Source organism: Lotus japonicus, chromosome 4, assembly GCF_012489685.1.
Source record: "Lotus japonicus ecotype B-129 chromosome 4, LjGifu_v1.2".
NCBI lineage: Eukaryota > Viridiplantae > Streptophyta > Magnoliopsida > Fabales > Fabaceae > Lotus > Lotus japonicus.
In genome coordinates, this window is record NC_080044.1 from 9,571,335 (window position 1) to 9,583,254 (window position 11,920).

Sequence of the window (11,920 nt, forward strand, 5' to 3'; positions counted from 1 at the left end):
GATTGTTAACCCTAATTGTTGCTTTGGCTTATGACTAATGTTTTTGGAGCACATGTTTTTTCCCTCTGTTGTTTTTAGAAGAGGGTGTGTTTCTATTTCCTCTTTCTTGAGGATTGTTTCTTCATATTTATATCTTGCTACCACTATTTTATTTCTTTGATTTGTATTAGTTAACCCTTTCTTGTTTGTTATATGTTGTTTGGGCGCTTAACGCCATTAGGTGAGAAAGATGGATCACCAAGTGATTTATGATTTATTCCGTGCTGAGAACTCTAACGCATGGACTTTCAACCACGACACACGAAAGGAAACATGCAATGGTTCGTTTTCTGTTGAGATTAGGACTACTGGAGGGAGAGTACTTCATGACTACCACATCGGGAGTGTGGCATTCAATCTTCCATCGCTTGCAACACTTTAAGAGGAGGAACAAGCGGTGCAATTGGAGGAATCATCTGAGTGAAGACTTGAAGAGTACGTGCCGGAGGCTATGGAAACAGTTCCATAGGTGATTGGTCATAGGATCGAGGAGGAGCATGAGGCGGTGAAAGGGTAGATTTACGACTTCTTGTTATATATCTAGTACTCTTTTGGATTATAGTTTCTTTCTTAGTTTTGTTGAAGCACTTGGTTGCACTCATCTATAGTTCACTTTTTAAAAAAGTTAAATATGCACCTAGATTGTGGAGGTTATTAACGAGTTTCGATTCATTCACTCTTCACATTATCTTTTATCTCATTTTCATATATTTCTCTTCCTTGCTCTCTTTTATTTATTTATTTAATTTATTCATCACCTCACATTTTTTGTTTTTATATCTTTCCCCTATCTATCTCTTATTTGGTGTGACTGTGAGTGTAGTTGAAGTTGAAGTTGAAGTTGAAGTGTAAATACATTTTTTTCCCATTACTAACCACTACAAACTCGTTGTCCAAGTGTCACCTTAGTGGGATGTCAATCATTTGTTTTCGTTAAATTCCAATAACACTTAATTTTTTAAATAAAAATTGTATAAAGATTTATCTCAAATCTATCACATTTATTTTCTTAAACGGGAAACATTTGTATAGCAAAGTTTCATCCCAATTTTATTCATTCATTGTGGAGTCTATTTCTTAAGATTGTGGTCAAGGGCAAGGTGGTAGAACCGGATGAATAATCAAATCCTAACCCGGTCCACATATTATATAAGAGCCATAATGTGTGAAACACGTACGTTAGCAGAAATATATATATCGGCTTCTGAATTCAAGATATGGTAATGAATAAAAAGTTCTGCTATAAAGTGTTTTATACAAAAGTTCATGACCATAACCTACAAAACACATATATAGCAAGATATTTTCGGATTGTTCATCATATGATCTTGTTGGAACACAAATGGAATACAGAACATTAGCAGGGTTGTCCACTACTGTTTTTGGAATCGCAGCCTTGTGCGTTTGCCAGGGCATTTTGGAGGGTTTGGCGGAAGCTAATTATCTATACAGAAAAAGACCATGAGACATGGCCGGTCCAACCGTAAGTGAGGCCTAAATCGAACTTTAAAGTGAGGCCTAAGTGATGTATTTTTGTCTAAAAAAATTTCTTTATTAAATTTCTTTATTTAAATTTTATTTTTCGAGCTTTTTGAGATGCAAAATCATTTATTAAATTATCATAATTAATTTGTATTGCATCCAATTTCAATTAGTTAATACTTTACGGTCCTTTTATATTGTAGAGACAATAAATTTTTACTATATCAAAACTCAACATAACCATGAAACCATCACAATAAAGAGGCTAGAGCGTAACTACTTACAATAAAGGGAGTTTTGTCTTCCTATTGATCTTCTGTAGTTCTTCTCAATGGCTAATCAAAGAAAAAATAAATTATGGAGGAGGATTCTTTTATAAAGGATATGAGAGTTTGAGAGACAAAGACTCTATTTTTTCCCCATTTGAGGCTTGGAGAGATTGAGAGAGTGGCAGGGAGAGTAGAAACGTTATTATGATTTAATTGAGAGAAAATGGGAGGTCAGAGAATAAAAGGTAAAGAAAAAAAATATGTAACATTAATTAATTGTCAATGAAGATTGCTAAATTCTAGTAATTGTCAATTAAGATTTTTTGAGAAAAATTAGGGAAGAAACAACTAACAAAGTGGCAAGTAATGGTGAGTAATAGTATTTTTTTTATTTGAGGCATTATTTGTAAAAATATGAGACCTTTTTTACTTTGAAAAAAAAATTTGAGGCCTAAAGCCCTTGCTTGGGTCGCTTGACTCTTGGGCCGGCCCTGCCATGAGATTTCGAGTCATTAGGTGTGTTTGGTTTGAGGGAAGGAACGAGAAAGGAATGGAAAACACAGAATTCGAGAAATAAATTTAGACTACACCTTAATCTAAATTCACTAGTGTTTTTTACCCGCGCGTTGCACGAGAAATATGTCTATTGTATTTGATACATTAATTAATACTTTGATTATTAAAAATATATTAAACAACGAATGAAATAGAAAAGTCAGAATTGATGAGTAAAGTGGACATAAAGACTTCTCTTCTAAGCCCGATTGAGACTAAGAGGAACTCGTTTCACATTCTTTGTAAATATGAAGACGATAACACAAATCATAGATATAAGGAATTATCAACATATTAATCTTAAAAAAAAATTAATGTGATAGTAGCACAAATCAGGATTGTGTAAGATATATCATAAAGTATAACATTATTGTGTTTATTCCAACTAAGTAGGGATGACAATGGGTAGGTACTATAGTACCATCTCCATACCCGCGTTTTTAAAAATTACATGTACCCGTCTCCATACTCACGTGGGTAGCTACTCGAAGCTCTCCACCTTTAGACAATTCAATGTCATTATAGGAAGCTATCCATCTTTGCCAAAATCTAAATCTATGGATGACAATGGGTCTCAAAATCATAGGGTACCCGCAAAAAATATCCACTATGGGTAGGGTAAAAAACCGCTAAATGGGTATGAGGTTGAGTATAGATAATTACCCGCAAAAAATAGAGGGTATGGGTGCGGGTATGGGTACTATAGTACCCAACCGACCCATATCCGCACACACATGTTATCATTATTATTATTATTATTATTATTATTATTATTATTATTATTATTATTATTATTATTTGGGAATATATTAACAAATTAACTTAAGCTATAGCTTTCAAACTCACTCTTTTTAAAAAAAAAGTTTGGGTTATATTAATTAATACTCTAAAAATAAATAATAAATAAATTAAGATAAAATCAAGAAATAAACCACCTAAATCCTAATCAAATCTAAAATTTAAAAATGTATTTTTTTACTCTAAAAATAAATCAAAAATAAATTAAGATAAAATCAAGAAATAAACAACATAAATCTTAATCAAATCTAAAATTTTAAAATGTATTTTTTTATGAGAATTAATCTGAGAATGACACGTGTTATTTTTTTTTTCCAATTAGTGAATATTCTGCACCTTAGAAGATTTTCTTTTCCTCAATCCTTTTGCTTTTGATTAAGAAGATAAAAGCATGAATCCTTAAAGCATATGACATCTTACAATTAGTTGAAGAACAAAATCAATTCATGAAGAAGATTGAAATAGAAACCCAAAATGAAGTCTTGAAGAACAAAATACCCTCTTTCACCAATTTGAAATGACTGTGGTGAAAGAATTGTATTTGGTGTATTTGTGAATCTTGGGGTAGAGCCCTTGTGAAACAAAAAATCAAAGGAACATTTCAGTCAAGAGAAACAAAAAATGATGTATTGCCCCATATGTGCGCACCCCAGCAAATTATCTATATATGTAAGAAAAAAATAAAATAATTCTCTCACCCAAAATAATTGTGGTTACTTCACCAATAAACTTATACTAACAATCAATTTAAATTGAACTTAAGGAAATATATAGAGTAAAGTAAGATAAGTCACCCAATTGGCATACTAAAACATGAATATATGCAAAACTAATGAGTTTGAGGAAAACATGAACCAACCTTAAGAATGAGCTAACCATACTCATAAAGATTAAATGTGAGCTCTTCATATGCTTTCATCAATTTGACTGACCTGTGCATCATTAAAAAAAAAATTAGTAAGTTGTGCATCATTCACATACAGTGCAAATAGTATGCTTATACACACAGCTCAAACATGATGAATAAAAACGTGCAAAATTTGAGAAATAAATATAAATTCAGGATATCCTAAGTTTCGTAAATTTCTATAAATTATACCAAAATCTGGTTTAGAATGGCTTCAAACGCATGGATTTCTACAAACTATACTAAAATCTGGTTTAAAAAAATACAAAAGCGGAAGTAGAACAATAGAAAAAACATTACGTCTTCAACAATGATTCGTTAAAGGGTCTATGCAAAAATTTGTAAACTTTTGGATCAAAACACACAAAATATGTGAAATTTAAGAATCCAGGATTGAATTACAAACAAAGGATAAACTGAAATAGCACAAACCATCAATCAAAACATGATAAACTCTTCTTCAAAATAACATCATCTTACGACATACCTCTGTCGTGATCGCGACATGTGGCAGAGGTATAAATAGCAGCTATCAAATCTCTGCGTGTCCATGATAGCTTTGTGGACCCTCAGCACCAAATCAACTCCCTTTTCTTAGAATTAGCATTAAATAAATAATAAGATAAATTAAGATAAAATCAAGAAATAAACAACCTAAATCCTAATCAAATCTAAACTATAAAAAGGTACTAAATAAAGATAGATAAAAACTACCAAAATCTAGCAAATCACAATAAAAAACTCATAAAATCCTGAATTAAATAAAAATATGAAAATTCAATAAAAATACCATAAAAATTCATTTATACTCTAAATGTAACTCAAAAATAAAATAAAATACTTCATGAAATTAAAATTAAATAAATAATAAATAAGGATAGATAAAAACTATCAAAATCTAGCAAATCACAATAAAAACTCATAAAATCCTGCATTAATTAAAAATTTGAAAATTCAATAAAAATTAATTATTATACTCTATAAATAAATGTAAAATAAAATAAAATATTTCCTGGAAGTAAAATTAAATAAATAATAAGATAAAATTAAGAAATAAACAACCTAAATTCTAATCAAATCTAAAATTTAAAAAGGTACTAAATAAAGATAGATAAAAACTACCAAGTCTAGCAAATCACAATAAAAACTCATAAAATCCTGAATTAATTAAAAATCTGAAAATTTAATAAAATTTAATTAATATACTCTAAAAGTGAATCTAAAATAAAATAAAGTATTTTCTGGATTTAAAATAAATGATAAGATAAATTAAAATAAAATTAAGAAATTAACAACCAAAATCACAATCAAATCTAATATTAAAAATGGTATTAAATAAAGATAGATAAAAACTAACAAAATCTAGCAAATCACAATAAAAACTCATAAAATCCCGAATTAATAAAAAATTCGAAAATTCAATAAAAATTAATCAATTTATTCTAAAAATAAATTTAAAATAAATTAAAAGACCAAATCTTATCTTTTAAAATAATATCAATCAATTATTTTAGAATATATAAAATTAAAACATATATCAATTGAAAATTATATCTTCTAAAATAATATCAATTAATTAGGTTAGAATATATAAAATTAAAATATATATCAATTGAAAATTATATCCTCTAACAAATTGACACCAATTAATTAGGTTAGAATATATAAAATTAAAATATATATCAATTGAAAATTATATCCTCTAACAAATTAACACGTGGAATAATTTTTATGAGAATTAATCTGGGAGCGACACGTCATGCTAGAAGTTGTTCTTTTCTAATATATATAGATTCCTCGATTTCTGTGTTTTCTTTCCTTCCTCATTTCCCTCCCTCCGACCAAACATAGCATAGTTGTCCCCACTAACATTAGCACCATTCACCAATGACCATTATTCACCAATGAGAAGAGTCTTTACTCTTTATTCCTTATCTTTCTGCGATAGTACGGCACCCACTCTACCTATTCTCCCACCACACTCAGGCTGCGCCTAGCGTGGGTCAGTTTTCTCGTGGGTCAGTTTGAAACTGACCCACGGTGGTGCAGTTACTGTTACCCATTTAAATTACAAAATTGTCCCTACTTATTTTTCACTTTCCATCATTCTCCTTTTCTTTCACTTCTTTCCCATCTGTTTCCGGTGAGCCACGCCGCAGTCTTCACTCCAACAGCTTCGCCCCACCACCGATCCACAACATCACCAGCCTACAGCCACAATCAAATAAAAGTGGGAAAGATGAAATTAGAGAATCAGAAAGTGGTGAAATTATATGAAAACATCATAAATTCTACTATTATAAAAACATTTTGTTTAACTTTTGAGTTTTTTTTCCCACGATGGTAGTGGTGGGTTTCTTCTTCATGACAATTCTTGAAAAACTGAAAGGATTTACAACGATTTGCACAAATTTGTTTTTTTAAGAAGACAAAACTATGATTTTGGTTGCAAAAGGAGGGTCCAAGCGAGTGATTGATAGTATTATTAAACACCTGTATTTCTTGATCTGCTTGAATTGTTTTCATTTTTTGATATGGGAATTTGGTAGTGGTTTTGGGTGTAGATGAAGGGCCTGCATGTTGCTGGATTTCCAGATCTAGGTTTTTGGGGTGGAAGCTGGTGTTTTATTGGACCTTGTTTTTTATGAGGGTGGTTGCTGGTGAGGAGTGGCTTTGGGTAGAGGCTGCTGCGTCTTTGGATCTGGTCGTTGGTGGGGTGGGTGGCGCAACGTCGCGATCGTGTCACGGTGACGGTGGTGCCATCTTCATGGTAAGGAGCGCGGCTGGGCTGATGCGGGTTGTGCAGAAACTGGCCAGGGGGTTCAAACCCATAACCTAAGGATAAAAAAACAAGTCATTTGCCAGCTGAACCACTCAATTTGATGTGTATGATGTGAAATCAATTATATTTATTTAAAATGTTAGATGCTAATTTGAAATTAATATTTAAATTATTTTTCTTCATATCTTCACCTTTTTTTTTGAAAAAGCAAATTTGTATTAGAATAGAGTACTAGGGGTACTCTAACCCAAAAAGATACAAGAAAATATATACAAAGGAGAGACAGGGAAAACCAACACCAGTAGACAAAAACCAGTGTTGGTATAGCAGTCCAAACCCAGTGTCATTTACAGAACAAAGCAACCCTCACAAAGGTCCCTAATCAGCCAGCACCCTCAAGACACACCTTTGGATTTGTTGACCACTCATAGAATGAGTAAGAGAAGCCTTTTAGCTTGCCTCTCAACCAGATCCAAGATTTCAATTTAATCACCTCTGTTAGTCTTTCTTTATCAGCAACATTAACAGCATGTTTAAACACCATTTGGTTCCTAGCTAACCATATAGCCCAGATACATGAACACCATACCACTAACCAGCCAATTCCCACGCTCCTCCTACCTACAGACATGTGCTGTTCGAAGTGCCCTTTACAGTCATGTGGTAGTGCTGTTTGAATCCCCCACCAATTGTAGCACCACATCCAAACTTCCCAAGATCGTTTACATGAAAATAACACATGACCTGTACTCTCTTCCTCCTCTTGACAGAATAAGCACAAGCTGTCCTGGCCCACAGCGATTATATTTCGCTTCCTCAAGTTTTCGCGGGACTGAATTCTATCAAGTAACGCTTTCCAGGGAAACGCCAAAACGTTCGATGGAGCTGGAATTTTCCACAATGCCTCAAATGCCTTGCTTACCTCGACCAGCCCTTGATCTTGCAAATATTTATAGGTCGATGCAACCGAAAAACCTCCACCCTCAAAAACCACCCAAACCCATTTATCCTCTTCCGACACTACAGGTTTGAAGTTCTGTAAAGAAGTAGTCAGCTCATCCAGAAGCTTCACCTCCCAAACAAACAAAGCTCGTCTCCAATTAAACCGCCACACCCAGCCTCCATCCACCCATAGTCCCATATCAGATATGGGATTCTGTTGTTGGTTAGAAACGTCAAACAGTCTCTTGTACTTCAGGTTCAGCTTAGTCCCTTCTCCCCCCCAAGGATCATTCCAGAAAGAGGTATTCCTACCATTCCCCACTTTTCTAACCACACATTCTTCAAACCAGTTATCCTCCTCCGCACAACTCCTCCACATGTCCCTCCACCACCCTGAAATTGCAGCTGGTCTTTGTACTGACCATTCAGATTGGGAAGCACTGTACTTTGCTCTCACAACCTTACACCAGAAACTGTCCTCGTTATTCAGTAAACGCCACCTCCATTTGGCCAGTAGGGACCTATTGAACGTTCTCAAATCCTTTATCCCCAACCCCCCTTCCTCCTTAGGCTTGCACACAACCTCCCACTTTACCCAAGCAACTTTACTCGCACCTTCCTCACCACCCCACAAAAACTGCCTCATGATTTTATTACACCTAGACAACACACCTGCTGGAATTTTAAAGAATGACATATAGAACAAGGGTAGAGAGGAAAGAACACTTCGGATAAGACATATTCGCCCACCAAGCGAGAGAGCTTTATGTTTCCAAGTTGATAGCCTCCTCTTCAATTTCTTGATCACCGGCTCCCACGTTACCACCTTCTTCGAATTTGCTCCTACGGGTAACCCCAAGTAAGTGAACGGGATTTCCATCACTTTGCAATTAAGGACAGCCGCAAGACCTTGAGTTCTTCTATAGTCCACTGAAATTCCAGCCACCTTACTTTTATGGAAGTTGACTTTGAGCCCGGACATAAGTTCAAAGTGCCTCAAAATGCTTTTAACTACTAAGATGTTCTGGTTTGAGACCTCTCCAACAAACAACGTGTCGTCTGCGAATTGTAGTAGAGAGACGTCCACTTCCTCTCTACCCACCTTATATCCCTTAAACAAGTTTGTGCTACATGCTTGCCTCATTAGTCCACTCATGCCCTCCGCCACGATTAAAAAGAGAAACGGCGCTAATGGATCGCCTTGTCTCAATCCTCTCTGAAGACCAAATTCTGTAGTTGGACTACCGTTTACCAGAATAGACACCGAAGCTGATTGCACACACCCCTTAATCCAATTCCTCCATTTCAAACAGAAGCCAAGTCGCCTCATCATATACTGCAGGAAATCCCAACTTACCGAATCATAGGCTTTTTCAAAGTCAACTTTCAGTACAAAGCACTCTTTCTTCTTTCTCTTTGCTTCCTCCACCACTTCATTTGCTACCACAACACTGTCCAGCAAGAATCTTCCTCCTACAAACGCAGCCTGTCTTTCATCAATTAATTTTCCCATTACACTGCTCAACCTTTTAGACAACGCCTTTGATACAATTTTATAGAGGCACCCAACGAGAGAAATAGGTCTAAACTGTCCAAGTTCACTCGGGTTTTCCACCTTCGGGACCAGCGTTATAAAAGAGGCATTCCCACCCCTCGGCCATACCCCATTTCGATGAAAGTCCTCAAACAGCTTCATCAGATCACCTTTTAGTATATCCCAAAAAGACTTGATAAAACGGAAATTAAACCCGTCGGGCCCCGGGCTTTTATCATTACCACACTCCCACACAGCTTCTCTTACTTCTTCGATGCTAAACGCTGCCGTGAGCTGGTTATTTTCCCCCTCAGAAATCGTTGGGAAAGGAACACCATCAATCCTCACACCTTTCCAAGCTTTCTCTGTGAACCTTTCCTGAAAGTACTCTTTGATATTGTTCTTTACAGCGAGAGGCTCCTCTGTCCACCTCCCATTAATCGTGAGGCCCCGAATAGCATTCACTCTTCTCCTCCAATTAACTGTGCCATGAAAGAACTTCGTGTTCGCATCACCTTCCTTCACCCATTTGTCCCTTGACTGTTGGCGAAGCAGTGATTCATTCTTTATTGCAAGCCTCCAGTACTCATCCAGTTTCTCTCGTTTTAATTGGACCTCCACAGCTGAAAGGTTACGCTGCTCCTCTTCGACATCCAGCTTATTTATTTCTCCTGCAAGCACCAAGCACTTCTTCCGAATATCTCCTATAGCCTCTTTATCCCAACTTCTCAGCACTCCTTTCAATACTTTCAGTTTTTCTTTCATGACAAACGCCCCCCACCCCTGTATATTAGCTTCTGACCAAGCCTTCTTGACCAGGTCTGAGAACCCTGGTTCAGCGAGCCACAAATTCTTGCTCTTAAATGGTTTTGGTCCCCAATCAACGTTGACATTCTTCAGTAACAGCGGGCAATGGTCCGACACATCTCTGTTTAGTACATATTGAGCACTATTAGGCCAAGAATTCCACCAGCCTTGAGATACTAAAAATCTGTCCAGCCTACTCTTCGAATCTCGGTTCGGTCTATACCAAGTAAACTTTCTCCCCACCATCGGAATGTCTTCAACCTCCATTTCATCTATGAAATTATTAAACTCTTGTGCCTCTCCCGCATTAAACCTGATTCTTTGTTGCGAATTCTTCCTCTCTTCTGAGTTTCTCACAGAGTTGAAATCACCTGCTATGCACCATAAGCATACTGTACTACCCCTTTTTATTTGTAGTAGCTCATTCCACAAACTTCTTTTATCCACAATTGAACAAGGTGAATACACATTCACCAGCACGCAATCTTCTCCTTCCCACTTACCTTTGAGGCCCAAGTAACCCAGCCCAGAAAAGCTTTCTTCCCTTGTAAACACACTCCTCCTCCAAATGCATAATAATCCCCCCGCACTATTTGATGCAGGTTGATCTCTCCATTCCATGTCATAATCACCCCAAATCAATCCACAAATGCTGGTACTAACTTCAGACAGCTTAGTTTCCTACACAAAAACCATCTCAACCTCATTTGAGCTTATCAAATTTCTCAGGGCTCGCCTTTTTATCGTGCCCCCCATCCCTCTGATGTTAAAGCTTAAAATCTTCATAAAGCCACATTGCCACCCCTGCACGAATCCGCTCTCCTTGAAGCTTCAACCTCCTTCTCATCTCGTCTTTCCATTGCCAAAAGCTCCAGCAATAATTCCTCATGACTACCAACTATGTTGACTCCTAACTTCTGACCAATTTCAAGAATTTGTTTTGCCTCCCCTTCTTGGTTCCTCTACCATAAAATCTTGTTGCAGTTTGAAATTGCATTATCAGAAACAGAGTTAGTCATTGAGAGGGCAATTTGTCGTACCTCCTTGCGCTTCCCAGGATTCCTCCCCCAGCCAACACTGGACAACGACGGATTACCTTGGTTTCTAGTAGAGCTTGAAGCCGACGACACCATACATTGACCCACCGGATTACGATTCACACATGGGTCTTCTCTTCCGTCGTGACCACCGCCCCTTGTGTTTCCGACCATCACCGATCCTGGTTCAATGGTATCGCTCTCCCCTTCCTTATCCACTGTTTGTGCTTCATGTATTTCCCTCACCTCCTCCTCGCTCACCTCAGTTTCCTCCACACACTCATTCCTTGAGCTTAGGTCACTCACTCCCACTGTTTTGCCTTTGTTTAGCCCAGACCCAGTTTCAGGCACTGGGTCGTTTCCTGAGATGATTCCTTCACTGGACCCAACCCGGTTTAAATTTATTGCACTACCTGAAGCCCCATTAGCCACTTCAGGCAGCAACAAAGGTGAGACATCATGGGCCAGGCCCAACCTCTCTCCAAAATTACTTGGACCTGCCCCACTAACCCTATTCCCACTTAAATTCAAAAATCCCACTTGGACCGTAGGTGACGGCGCCCCCCCACCTCGTTGACTGTTCCCCAACTGACTAGCACCACCAGATTTGACAGGATTTCCGTCAGAAAATCCCTCCTTATCCTGGTTTTGCAGACTTTCATTAAATGCCACCTGACAATCTACCAACTCCCCTTCCACCGCAACTTCTTTACCCGGCCGCCATACCTCACCGGTGGTTTCTGGGACTATCTCGTCCCAATCATCCTT